Raw genomic sequence first — 15,183 nt, 5'->3', positions numbered from 1 at the left:
ACCAAAATGGTGAATATGGGGATAAGGCTAGAAGAGGGGGTCCGTTAAGGACGCTTGTCTCGTGATGATAGTTCCTCGGCAAAGAAGTATGGAGGATTTGCCAGGAAGAAAGAGGGGGAGACTCATGTTGTTTCTTCCCATGTCAAAAGAAGGCCCTCTGTAAGGAGGATAGAGATCCGACCGACTGTCAACCAACACCAGGTGGCTCATATAGCACCTGCTTTCAGAAAATTTCAACAACAACAACAACAACAACATCGTCAACAACAATAGGCTTACCAGCCTCGCAACAATAACAACACCAGCACCAACAACTATGAGAGGAAGAGGGTGACTTTTGACCCGATTCGTATGACATATGTTGAACCTTATCCTTCCTTAATTGATAGGAAGCTGATAACTCCTCGTGATCCTCCTGTTGTGCCAGCCAATCCCCAATGGTGGTACAAGCCCAAACTTCACTGTGTGTATCATTTCGGTGCTCCCGGACATGATGTGGAGAACTGTTTTCCTTTGAAGACCAAGGTACAAGACCTTGTGAGGAGTGGGATATTGTTCTTTGAGGACGTAGGCCTAAATGTAAAGAAGAACCCATTACCCGAGCATGGGAAGGCAGCTGTTAATATAGTTCAGGGGTGCCCTGGAAAATACAAAGTCCTTTATGTAAATGACATAAGGCAATCCTTGGTAGAGATGCATAAGCTGTTGTGTGAACACAGTCATTATGAGCATGATCATGATAGGTGTCAGGTGTGCACTATCAATGAAAGAGGATGCCGACAAGTGAGAAAGGACATCCAAGAGATGCTAGATCAAGGGATGATCGAGATACTTCATAATCGTAATGAGGATGAAATTGATTTTATTACTCCCGCATTCAAGATTCCTGATCCTGTTGTTATCAAGTATGATGACAGCAAGAAGAAAGTGTCGCCAACTCTTATGATCAAGCTAGCGGGTCCTGTCCCATATGTATCAGACAAAGCGGTCCCGTACCGTTACAACGTTGTTATGCTAGAAGATGGGAAGGAGGTGTCGTTGCCTTCAACCTCTGTGGTACGCATTTCCGACGTTAGTGGAGTGACCCATAGTGGTCTTGTTTTCTCGGCTCAGCCGAAATCCCACGAAGACGTTGTGAAGAAAGATGTTGTCAATCCTGCTAGTCCCATGGGGACTTCTTTTTCGAATCAGTCTTTTCCTGTTGTGAAGGGTGTTGACCCTGTTGTTAATAAATATGTTAAAGCTCCTATCCAGGTTGGCCAGTCTGGCATGTTAAGAGAGGATGGTGATGAGATGCTGAGGCTCCTCAAAAGGAGTGAGTATAATGTTGTGGATCAGTTGCTACAAACTCCATCAAAGATATATGTCTTATCTTTGTTGATGAATTCAGAGCCACACCGTAATGCATTGCAAAGGGTGTTGGACGTGGCATACGTGGATCACGATGTCACGATTGAGCAGTTTGATAGCATTGTTGCAAATATAACTGCCTGCAACAATTTGAGCTTATGTGATGATGATCTTCCCGAGGAGGGAAAAGACCACAATTTGGCTTTACATATCTCTATGAATTGTAAAGATGATGCCCTGTACAATGTGTTGGTGGACACAGGGTCATCACTTAATGTATTGCCAAAGTCCACTCTTGCCAAACTTTCATATCAGGGGCCTCCCATGAGGCAGAGTGGAGTGGTAGTGAAAGCTTTTGATGGATCGCGTAAGACTGTGATTGGTGAATTAGAACTCCCGATCAAGATTGGACCTAGTTATTTCCAAATCACTTTCCAGGTTATGGATATACATCTGTCGTATAGCTGTTTGCTTGGTAGACCTTGGGTTCACGAGGCAGGTGTCGTGACATCCACCCTGCACCAAAAGTTGAAGTTCGTCAAGAACAAAAAGTTGGTGGTGATAGGGGGAGAGAAGGCTCTCTTGAATAGCCATTTATCTTCCTTCTCGTATATTGATGCTAAGGATGAGGTTGGAACGCCGTTCCAAGCCTTATCTGTTACCGAGCCTTCTAGGAAAGGACTTTCTTCATTTGTCTTCGATAATGACGCGAAATTGGCCATTGAGCATGGTGTCGTTGCTGGTTTGGGGAAAATGATCAAGATGGAAGATAACAAGTTCCCGGATGGTGTAGGGTACTCTTCTAGTGTTTCCAATGATCTTGGGATGTTCCAGAGGGGAGGTTTCATCCACATTGTTGAAGATCAGGAAGCCGCTGCCATCATTAAAGAAGATGACGAGGAAGACCTTGGCAACTTTGTCATACCTGGAGGGATCTGCAATAATTGGGTCGCTGTTGATGTTCCAACAATTATCCATAAGTCAACGTAATGTGTTCATTTTGTTTAAAAACCCTTCTCCCATGCCAAAAGGAGAAGTGAAGACATTGTTGGCATAACTGATTAATACAATGATATTCATTCAATAATCACATGTTAAATGTTTGTTTTCTCAAATTATTTTTTCCTTTTTTTCTTTTTTGCATGAAATTGGTGATCACTAAAAAACCCTAAAAAGAAAATAAAATAAATTTTTCATCTGCATAATGATTTTCCTTGTTTGAATTCTGAAATCTCATTTATACTCAAAATCATTATGCAGGTTAATCAAACCCATTGAACATAATGATCCAACACCATCTTCCAACTTTGAGTTCCTTGTATTTGAGGCAGAAGAAGATGATGTTGAAGAGATTCCTGATGAGATTACCCATTTTCTTGAGCACGAGGAGAAGATCATTCAGCCACATCTTGGGAATCTGGAAACAGTCAACTTGGGGTCTGAAGACTGCATTCGTGAAGTTAAGATTGGGGTAATCCTTGAAGAGTATGTTAAGAAGGGGTTGATTGAGTTGCTACGAGAATATGTCGACCTCTTTTCCTGGTCGTATGAAGACATGCCTGGTCTAGACTCTGATAGCGTGCAACATTTCTTGCCGTTGAAGCCTGAGTGTGTGCCTGTGAAGCAGAAGCTCAGAAGAACTCATCCTGATATGGCATTGAAGATTAAAGAAGAAGTTCAGAAGCAGATTGATGCGGGGTTTCTGGTGACTTCTACATATCCTCAATGGGTGGCCAATATTGTGCATGTGCCTAAGAAACATGGAAAAGTACGAATGTGTGTGGATTAATGTGACTTGAATAAAGCTAGACCAAAAGATGATTTTCCTCTACCACACATTGATATGTTGGTAGACAATACAGCTAAATTCAATATCTTTTCATTTATGGACGGATTTTCCGGTTATAATCAGATTAAAATGGCACCCGAGGATATGGAGAAGACAACATTCATCACACCTTGGGGAACATTCTGTTATCGAGTGATGCCCTTCAGTTTGAAGAACGCCGGAGCCACGTATCGGCGTGCTATGACTACCTTATTTCACGATATGATGCACAAAGAGATCGAGGTGTATGTCGATAATATGATTGCAAAGTCGAAAACGGAAGTTGAACATGTAGAACACTTGTTGAAGCTTTTCTAGCGTTTGAGGAAGTACAAGCTCCGCTTGAATCCGAACAAGTGTACATTTGGAGTCCGTTCCGGCAAGTTATTGGGCTTTATTGTCAGCGAGAGGTATTGAAGTTGATCCTGCCAAGGTCAAAGCAATACAAGAGATGCCTGCACCCAAAACTAAGAAGCAAGTCCGAGGTTTTCTTGGCCGCTTGAATTACATTTTGAGATTTATAACCCACATGACTGCCACATGTGCGCCTATATTCAAGCTCCTCCAGAAAGATCAGCGTCATGATTGGACCGAGGATTGCCAAAAGGCCTTTGACAGTATCAAAGAGTATTTGTCTGAGCCTCTGATTCTGTCTCCGCCTGTTGAAGGGAGACCGTTGATTATGTACTTGACTGTGCTTGATGATTCCATGGGTTGTGTCCTCGGTCAGCAAGATGAATCAGGAAAGAAAGAATATGCAATATACTACTTGAGTAAGAAGTTCACCGACTTTGAGTCTCGGTACTCAATGCTTGAGAAGACACGCTGTGCTTTGGCTTGGGTTGCTAAGCGTTTACGCCAGTTTATGCTAAATCATACGACTTGGTTGATATCCAAAATGAATCCAATCAAGTATATCTTTGAGAAGCCTACTTTAACTGGGAGGATTGCCCGTTGGCAGATGTTGTTATCTGAGTATGATATTGAGTATCGAGCTCAAAAAGCTATTAAAGGTAGTATCTTGGCTGACCATTTGGCGCATCAACCAATTGAAGATTATCAGTCTGTGCAATACGACTTCCCTGATGAGAAGATTCTGTATTTGAAGATGAAAGATTGTGACGAGCCTACGCTCGATGAAGGGCCAAAGCCTGGTTTCCGATGGGGTATGGTGTTCGATGATGCTGTTAGTCAGTATGGAAATGGTATTGGGGCAGTGATTATTACTCCTCAAGGCACACATTTTCCTTTTACAGCAAGGCTAACTTTCAAATGCACGAATAATATGGTGGAGTATGAGGCTTGTATTACGGGTTTGGAAGAATGTATTGATCTTAGGATCAAATATCTTGATGTTTATGACGATTCGGCCCTTGTGGTTAATCAAATTAAGGGTGAATGGAAGACAAATCAGCCTGGCCTCATCCCATATAGAGATTATGCGAGGAGGATATCAACTTTCTTTACTAAAGTTGACTTTCATCATATTCCTCTAGATGAGAATCGGATGGAAGATGCTCTTGCTACGCTTGCTTCAATGATTGCTGTCAATTATTGGAATGAAGTTCCAAATATTACTGTGATGCGCTTGAATAGACCAGCTCATGTGTTTGCCATTGAGGAGGTAAAAGATTATAAGCCGTGGTATTATGATATCAAGTGTTTTCTCCAAAGTCAAACTTACCCGCCTGGGGCATCCGTTAAAGATAAGAAGACTTTGAGAAGATTAGCCGGCAATTTCTACCTTAATGGTGATGTGCTTTACAAGAGGAATTTTGACATGGTTCTTCTCAGATGCGTGGATAGACACGAAGCAGGCCTGTTGATGACTAAAGTCCATGAGGGTTCATTTCGTACTCATTCCAATGGACATGCTATGGCTATGAAGATGTTGAGAGCAGGATACTATTAGCTGACAATGGAGTCTGACTGCTGCAAATACGTGAAGAAATGCCACAAGTGTCAGATTTATGCGGATAAGATTCATGTTCCCCCGACACTTATGAATTTTATTTCCTCACATTGGCCTTTCTCCATGTGGGGAATTGACATGATTGGCATGATTGAACCGAAGGCGTCAAACGGTCACCGTTTTATTCTCGTAGCCATTGATTACTTCACCAAGTGGTTTGAAACGGCATCGTATGCAAATGTGACCAGGCAGGTGGTTGTGAGGTTTATCAAGAATCAACTCATATGCCTATATGGTGTGCCAGACAAGATCATTACTGATAATGGATCTAACTTGAACAATAAGATGATGAAAGAGTTGTGTAGCGAGTTCAAGATTGCACATCATAATTCTTCTCCCTATAGACCCAAGATGAATGGGGTTGTTGAAGCTGCTAACAAGAACATTAAGAAGATTATTCAGAAGATGGTTGTTACGTACAATGATTGGCATGAGATGCTGCCATTTGCTTTGCATGCTTATCGTATATTTGTCCGCACTTCAACAGGGGCAACCCTTTTCTCTCTTGTATATGGCATGGAAGTCGTGCTCCCGGTAGAGGTTGAGATCCCGTCAATGAGAGTCTTGATGGAAGCCAAGTTGACTGAGGCTGAATGGGTTCAGAGTCGTTATGACCAATTGAATTTGATTGAAGAGAAGAGATTAATTGCCATGTGCCATGGTCAGTTATATCAACAAAGGATAAATAAAACCTTTGATAAGAAGGTCAAGCTTTGTGTGTTCCGAAAAGGTGACCTCGTGCTCAAGAAAGTCTTTTCTTTCGCACCCGATTCCAGGGGCAAGTGGACTCCAAACTATGAAGGTCCATACGTTGTTAAGAGAGCCTTTTCAGGCGGTGCTTTGTTGCTTACAACTATGGATGGGGAGGATTTCACTCGTCCTGTGAATTCAGATGCAGTCAAGAAATACTTCGCCTAAAAATAAAAACAGAATAGCTCGCTAAGTTGAAAACCCGAAAGGGAGGATTAGGCAAAAATGAGCATCTCGGTTGATTGAAAACCCGAAAGGGCGATCCAGGAAAAAATTAGAGACATGAAAAAATGATGAATGTATATCCCGCTAGATTGAGCATCTCACCCTGGGGAAATCTAGGCAAAAATTAGGGATTTGGCAAGTAACTGCATCCTGACAAGACTTTGTTCTATAGTTGTCATCTATCAAAGATTCTCGCTCAGTCATCACCAAATGAAGTTTCGAATACAGTGGATTCAGAGTTGGTGGAGAAACGGTCATTATGTTCAATGTAGCCCTTTTTCCATGTATATCACCAATTTCAAATTTGTAAAGATCCATGGAGTCTCGCCATTTGCAGACTACCATTCTCTTAAATAAATTTGGGCCTTTATCCAATTCTTGGCACTCTTATTTGTTGTTGTTTAACAAATGTTTGCATGTTTTAATTGATGAATATCATTGTTTTAAACAAATAAAGTTTTCATAAACACTTTTAAACTAAATGAACATTCACAATGACTGAAAGGATGAGTGGAATGTCCTCAGTGCTTTCCCAAGGATAGTATTATCCCCAAAGTGTAAGACATTTGTTCATATTCTGGCATTCCTATATCCTCTTCATCAGCTTTTAAGTTGTCTCCCCAGCGAGCGCTGAAAGAATAGTACATCATCAGCTTCCCAGAGAATATGATTTGAGAAATTCTCTTTGATGACAGTAGATTGATCTATCTTATTGGATTGTTTTCTCCTAGCAGAATTTTTGGATCCAACGCATTCCCGAATAGTTTGTTTGTGCATAAGTGCTTGTTTCCCCCGCGGAGTCTCAGCAATCCATGATTGGTTGAATGGTTGATCTATGGATGATCCCTTCTGTTCCAGTTCTTGTATTGATCTTTTAGAGACGTGTATCCCTCTATATCAGGCACTAGCATTCGTGATTTATCAATTATATGGTTGTCATCCCTTGTTTGGACTGACCTAAAATCCCTTATAGATTGATGAAAATTGATATGCTATCTACTCACGAGGAAGTTTGTCTTTCCCTAGTGGAGCAAAGTGTTATTTCTCCCCTTAGCAGAGTTTCCTCCCCAGCAGATAGAAGGGAGCGTTTTGATTGATGTGCATCTGGTTGGTGGTTATTCCCCACGGAGTTTCATATCATTCTTTGATAAGTTCCCCAATAGAGTTTCTTCTTCGGCGGATCTTATTGATATTTAACTACCTGTCCCCGAGAGAATTGATGGAATCTCCCGGACAGATCTTCAGCGTCTTCCTTATGTCAGGATTGTTTGCCCCTGGAAGATTCCTCCTGTGCAGGGTGTTGCTTCTTGCAGTTAGAAGCTGTGACTTTGCCTATCCCCAGTTGTGGTCGACGTCTTCCCGTGTTTATTCTTCTTCTAGAGATAATCCCCATCAGAGTTTGAGTTCTCTGTTTGTTTATCTTCCTTCGTTGCTCCTGGATACATCTTCCTTGTATCCTCAGTGAGTGTAGCTTTGGGATGGGACTTGATATCCCTGATGATTTATTTTCATCCTGTTCGGGTTGTTCCTAAGCTGAGTTCTCCAGTGGGCTTCGCCTTTCCTGTCGAGACGTTGTGTCGGGTGTCCGTTCATGATTCTTGGACTTGTTTGTGCTAGATATGTCTGTTTGTCAGCATTAATCATACACAAATCATGCATATACACGCATAATCATAGCATTCAGATATTCATGTTGCATTCTTTGCCATATATCCTTGCTTGTTATCTCCTGCTATTGGTGAAAATTCTTCCCCAAACAGATGTTTGTGTCTGATCTCTCCATATAGAGTCAGCCCCATAGGCATAAAGTGTCTCTCTTTCCTTCTTTCTTCCCCACTGAGTTATGTCCTCGTGGATGATTATTGTTTCAGTTTCCTCCCCGGTTGTGTATCGGATGGAATCACTCCCCTGAGTTATATCCTCATCGGGTTGAGTCTTGATTGATTGTGTCTTTCTAGTTTGTTTCTAGATTGATTCCTTTCTTGTTATCCCTTGCAGTTCCCTGTGGTTTAGTTGTTCAATTGCTCAATAACCAGTAATTGTCCATCCTTTCCCCAGCGGATTTTGTGGCCTTCTACCTAGTAACCGGTAGTTGTAAGTCCTATTTTTGTGGTTTTCTACCCAGTAACCGGTAGATGTAATCCCCTCTTTGTTGGTTATCATTACCCAGTAACTGGTTTTGATATTCCTTCATTTTTTAGTATACCACCAAGTAACCGGTTATATATCTCTTGGATAATTGCTTTTGTCAGACAATTTATCCCTTGCGAGTCATTTTTCTTTAACCCTTGTTTGGTAATGATTGTTTCTCCTTCTGATTGGTCATCATTATATACCCAGTAACCGGTATCCCGATGTCCTTTCTTTTCGGTCGATTTATCCTTCGTTAACCCAGTAACCGATTATGGATAATCTTCCATGCGGGTATGTTATCTACGTTATGACGGTAATAGATAATATATCTTATGCGCTCTTCATCCGAAGTCTTTTTCTTCCCCAGTCGAGTAAGATTCGTTTTCCCTTTGTGGATATGTTCCCAATTCACGCCTTGTTGGTCACCTATTATATACCCAGTAACCGGTATCCCTGGTTTTCCTTCCTTCTGCTCCCTATTATGACTTTTTGTCCCCTGTGGAGTCATATTTTCCTGAGTTGAGATGTACCTTTTGGGTCCTCTTCAGATGTTTCGGATGATTAATATCTCTCACCCTTATACCGGTCTTAGATATTCTTTCTCCCCGAGCGTGTTGTTTTCTCACCCAGTAACCGGTGTTTTGATGATATGTCTCTCTTTGAGTTTATTACCCAGTAACCGGTAATATCTCGTTGTTTCTCTCTCAGTCGAGTCCTTTATAGACATCCCCGTCTGAGTCCGGATTTTTATCCAATGTATCCTTTGTGGATAGTTTTGTTGTATTGGCATATTCCCCAATACATGCATCCTTGCGTCAGCTCGAGTCTTTCCATCGGTTTATTTTCGTGGAATCCCTTCGTGTCTCCCAGCTAGTTTTCGAGTCGTGACCTGCTCACGCATTTTTACCTTATTTCCCCCAGAGTCTCTGTCTTCCTAGTGAGTGTTTTACTCCTATGGATCTTCGGTTTCTCCCGATTTATTTTCCTTTGTGGAAATTATTCATCATGAAGATTTTATTTTTGCATACATACATTTGCATCATGAGGTCTCATAGGGACCAAAATTCGTCTCTTTGTTATTATTTAAGCTCATTCTATCTCGTCGAGACGAAGATTTTAACCTTCATATCTCTGGCTAGAACGACCTTAAATAGGGGCATCTGTAAGACCCTAATTTTGACCCTAAGATCCCTCATGACATCATGTTATTGCACAAGTGCATTGCCTCAAGGATCATAGCATATTTGGCTCCTTAACCCTAGGGTTGGTGTTGATTCCTTAGGATTGGCAGTAATTTTAGAAAACAAATAATGTAATCATCTCTGTTGTTTTAATATGTTGGGTTGAAGAAAGTCAACATCTGGACCAACATGTCATGTACGATGTCACGACATCAGGTCTGTGACATCGCACATGTGTAGGAAACTGAATTAATTAATTCAGTATATGTCATGGGATCAGCAAGGATATCTGGTGAATATCCTAACTCCCATGTGGAGGTCTTGAAGACTAAATCAGAATATATATAGGCTCTAAACATGGAGATATATATGGAGAGAGTTTAGGAACTTGAAGACCTTGTTTGTAGCAGAATTTTTCTGCTGAAGTTGCAATAGCAAAGAACAAGTTTGCTGCAACTTTCTGAAGGCCCAAATCCAGTTGGGTGATTAGGTTATAAATAGCTGATTGTAATCTAGTTTTTGTAAGCCTCTGAGAATGAATTTTTAGGGGTGTGTGTAAGGTAAACCTCCCAATCTGTGGGAAGGGTACCATGTGTCTCTCAGTGGTAAACCTGAGAGTGTTTGTTACTCAAAGCCTGTAGGCAAGAGTAATTATGTTCTTGAATGAAGCTGTGAAGCAAGTTCAAGGTGTTTGCACATTACATTGTATTTGTAGTGATAGGAATGGAAACTGGAGGTTTCTATCTAGGAGTTCCTAGGTATAGATTGCATTGGGTAGGGATTAAGTGATGAGTTGTAAACGGGGGAGTTTAACTCTGAATTGATACTACTAATAGTGGATCTTCTTCCTGGCTTGGTAGCCCCCAGATGTAGGTCATGTTGGACTGAACTGGGTTAACAATTTCCTGTGTTTGTTTTCCTTCTGTATGATATAATCATGTCTGCCATAACTAAGCATGTATTCCAGTCTGTTCATCAAGATAATAGCAGACCTGATACATAGCCTTCTGTTGGAATGTCAATCAGAATGTTTTGACATTCATCAACAACAGCACATACTGTTTAACAAGCTGATGAATTCAGTTCAGTATGTAGTGAAGTCTGGAGTTCAAGAGCACAACAGACCTGGCCAAAAGATCATTGTGAAACTGTCAAACTGGATGTCTTGACAGTTCTTCCAGTAAGCTGATACTGAAGTAGAGACTGGTTGGTCTTTTACAGTACAGCAAATTTAGCACAGTCTGTTTTCAGGAACCAAACAGACTTAGCATAGGGTTCTGGACTTGGATGTCAAACGGAATGTTGTGACATTCACTCACGACTGCATATGCTAAATTGTTGGATGGTTAGTTTTCTGTTTCAGGATTTTTCTCAGGCTATTCTTCAGGAATCCACCAGCTGATCTAAAATCTAGGAAACTAACAACTAAGCTACAATTAATGAACCTAACAAATAATCTATTTGTTAGCTCCTTAATAAGTGGAGATTAGTTTAACTTGTTACAACCTTTAATCTAGGAAATACAAGTACATGACCAACAAACTGGAACAATGTAACAGATGATGTCCAAAACAGGATTGAGACATCGTGCTGATAACTGTGTAGGAAAACAACAGTAGTGAATGTTATGGTGCCCATAACAAATTGTTCCTCCTCTATAGGATGACATAGAAGGAGAGGTTGTGACACTGTGAAAAGGTGCACAATAGTACAGAGTGTAATAACTGTCTTGCTGTAATAAGTACAATGTTAGATCAGATGTCATGACTTGAAGTAGAACATCTGAATACTGACTACACCAGAATTTCAATTGGTATCAGAGCAGGCATCCTGTTCTGTCTCTGGATGAGATCCATGGGTGATACTTTCTGGTATCTTGCAAGGAGTTATGTTAGTACTGATGCTGGAACCTGTGTAAGGTTCTGTAATTCCCTGAATGGTCCCTTGAAGTAGGTGGATGGACTGTTCATGACAGGAATGGTGTGTACCTGTCTCTGGAGGTTGGCAATTGGCCTGTGTGTGGGACAGCTGTGCCAGTACTAAATCACATTCAAACCTGGTATGGTCTTGGAGGCCAATCTGGTGAAGTGTGTGTTCATAGGTTGAGTTGTATTATGATTTCCGCTGCATAATACATGGCAAAACTCAAACTCTGATGTAGTTTCCCCTCATGTGGATGAAAGGCTGCTGTGTTCAAGATCTCATCATAATCTACTGAAGATGTCAAAGATACTTGAGTCTCCTCGAGTCCACTCATCATGACGTTCTCACTTCGGGATGGTAAGAGTCACTTAATCACTGATTCTCTTACTCTCTTGAGTAGTGTATATGAAGACCTTGAAGACCTTCAAGGAAGGTGTGTTCCAAGGAGGTGGAACCAATGTTCTATGTGATGTTAGAACATGTTGTTCAACAAGTATGCAGCTACTGGTTGAAGAGCAGATGTATTAGGGCTCAAACAAAGGGATAATTCTGTTTGGAACCTACTCCTGACCTGGAAGAGGAGACATCTGTGTGTGCTAAGTTGACAAGGGCAGAGTCAACTGGGTGTGAGCTCAAGAAGGTCATCCCTAGAAGTTGAGCTGGTTGAGATGTGACATTGTGCAATCTCCTGTTGTTAAGCATCTTCCTGCAATTTGATCAGGATTGGATAGTTGCTCCCTGAAGTACTACGTTGTGTTGGAAGACAAGTCTCCTGGATGTTAGCAGTCAATAATGGGGTAACCTGATTGTGATATCATTTAAGGGGATTGGAACCATGAATCTTGTTATTCAAACACCACGTTCAGAAGTGGCAGTTCTTACCAGGAGTGAGAATATGAAGATTCAGAGGTTGGTTGAGGTGATATGCTCTGGCAATGCAGATCTACTATTGACTGGTGTTGTGTGTCTCACTAGTACTTATGGTCAGCTGAAGCCTGATTGGTGTGATTGGAGGAGTCAGTTGCCACTGGTAAGGGATGGTGGATGTCATGTTGAGACATTTGTGTACAATGCATGGATATTGGAGTGGAGTTTCCATGATTGTTGATTTGAGGGGGAGTTTTGGTCAACCCCCTCACGTTTGGTCAGCCTAGGGTCAGGTTGGCTGTTGACCTGTGTCACATGGGTTCTGGTTGATGTGTGACACATTTGCAAGGAAGGATTCATCTCTCTCATTCCTAAGGGTGAATCTAATCTGGAAAGAGTCTCAAGACTGTTGAGGTGCTTGCAAGCAGAAGATGTTGACACAAGAAGAGTACCTTCAAAGTATTCTTATGGTGGAAGTATCTGAAAGGATAATTGGGAAAGGATTTAAGATCAATGTCTACTTGTGTCAAGTACAAGTACTTAATTGATTATCCTTGGAGCTCAAGACAACTGATGTTCTTAAAGATGCTGGAACATCTCTTCTTCAAGACCCTGTGCAGAATCACAGGAAGGATAGTACATTGGCTTTGATCTATCTCTTTGGTGGCAGCAAAAGCGTATGATCTCTGAAAAGGTTTCCTGGCAAGAAACATGTTCAGGCCTGGTGTGTACAAGAAGAAGAAGACATCATAGTCTTGATGGTGGTTACTTGGATCAGTTTATTTCTGATCTAGGTAAGGAAGTGCATTGGCTAATGCACACTGTGGAGTCAAGAACTAGTGACAGCAGTCTTGACATCATGGAAACAGCCCTGCTTTAGGAAGAGGAATCCTTGGCATAGCTGAAGGGTTAGTTTCTAACTGGTCCTTCTGAAGACTCATACATCAGAGTGTCTGATGTCTTTGGAGAAGAAGCAGGGATTCATCAAGGTGTGAGCTTGGATGACTTAACTGCAAACCTGCAGGATGGAGGTTGTTTACTCAAACTTGGTTCCACAATCAAGTCTATGAGAACATTGAACTCTTGTTCTGTGAAGGGAGGAAGTTCTTTCAAGTGGCAGAAGAAGGAGCTGAATTCAACAGCTAGATGTCAAAACACAATGTTGTGACATTTGGTTCAACATCAGACGCTTAGTTGGTGAAGTGGCACATCAACTTGAGATAGAAAGGTCTACAGGGTTGTAGATTGGATACTTCAAAAGCTTGAAGTTCTATTCTTACTTGGAAGGTCAAAATATCTTTGGGAGAAGTCTGATAAACTTGGGGAGGTCAAAAAGCAGCATTTGATCTTTTCATATGAGAATTCATGAAGGAGGTAATCAACCAGTGGCAGTTGGTCTATCTCAGAAGTGAGTTCGAAGAATCAAGATAATCAACATAAGACAGCTGGTTATTCTTGAGGAAAGTCTGAGACAAATTACTTTTGAGCAGAAAAGTATTAAGTTGAAGACAAAAGGAGGTGTTCTCTATTCATCTCTTGGAGCTTGTGGTAGAAGTTCTGAGCTATCTATGGAAGAATGTCTCTAGTAGTGGGATGAGAGTGTATATCCCAATGTATGTATGGGTTCCTCTGGCCCAAGCTGGGGACTCAGTAATATCTGAAGTCTATCAGATAGTGCTCCTTGTGATGCTGTGAAGGATGTCCCAGCTGATGTTAAAACATCTGGTGAAGTGATCTTCTGTTCTGGTTAGAAGAGAGAGTGACACAGAGTGTGGATGTGTTCAGCCAAGAGGGTTTGACAGAGGGTGCGCTCTTGAAGACATGAAGATGCGTCTTATGTTTTCCTTTCATCAAGTGGTCTGAAATCTCTTTGAATCAGGAAGTATGTGAAGGTCCAACCTTGGGATGTTGGATATGATCATGTGTGACCTCCAAGAGAGTAGGTTGTCCATGACAGGGGGAGTTGTGCCTTTGTGCTGCAAGCAATCACCAAGCTTGTGGTCTATGTGCTCTCAGATGACTAGGTAGTTATCAGGATGCTGTGATGTATGTCAAGGCTGAGTGAGCAGAAGAATGTCTGACCGGATGTCATGACATTGCCCTGGACATTGCTGTTAATTCCTTCTGAAATTTCAAGTCATTAGGAATTATGAGGGTGATGTGGCTAAGACTAATGGCTACAGCTGTGTGGTACAGGGGGAGTAACCATCAACTGAAGTGTGAAAAGTTGGCTGTAGCAGTGCTAGGTGTCAAGCCTCTACTGGAGGAATGACAGAGGTCTTGGGAAATGTTGAAGACTGGCTGAATGCAGGAATGTTAAGACATCGAGTGCAACGTGTCTGACTGCATATATGGAATGGTCTCCATGCACTGGAACGGCTGTTTTGAAAAAGAAACAGTCAAGAGCTATAAAAGGCATTCAAAGATAGTCTGAGATTTTGTTGGTGATTCTCTGACTGTTTCTCAGCAAAAATAAATGCATCTTGACCAAGCATTTATTTCCACCGGATATTCCTAAGCACAGGTTGGACTATTTAAAGGATGCAAGAGACCCCCCCCCCCCCCCTTCTCCCCACAACAGATACACTCCAATCCCAGAATCATGGGGTATGTTAAGGTCTGGGCAAGCTGCGCCTGGATCTGGTTTTGTGAAGGGTGCCTTTACAAATGTTTAGCTAAAAAGGGGGAGAGAAAGAAACGTCAGAAACGTCCTGGGGTCGAGAAGCAAACAGATCACTGTGGTAACAAACAGAATGTTGGGGTTGGGGTTAGACACAAAATTCACCAACTGAAATACCACTTGTGTCTTGTGATCTGAGTTAAGAGAACAGTTGTGCCCTGTGATCTGAGTTACACTGTCTATGTACTCAGCATTACATACTCTTCAGGAAGCTCTCCTGTTGAAGGGAAGGGTTCTGGAACAACTGAGCCTTGTTTCTCTTCTTCCTCATGTA

Source organism: Lathyrus oleraceus, chromosome 2, assembly GCF_024323335.1.
Source record: "Lathyrus oleraceus cultivar Zhongwan6 chromosome 2, CAAS_Psat_ZW6_1.0, whole genome shotgun sequence".
Lineage (NCBI taxonomy): Eukaryota > Viridiplantae > Streptophyta > Magnoliopsida > Fabales > Fabaceae > Lathyrus > Lathyrus oleraceus.
This window is presented reverse-complemented; position numbering follows the sequence as displayed.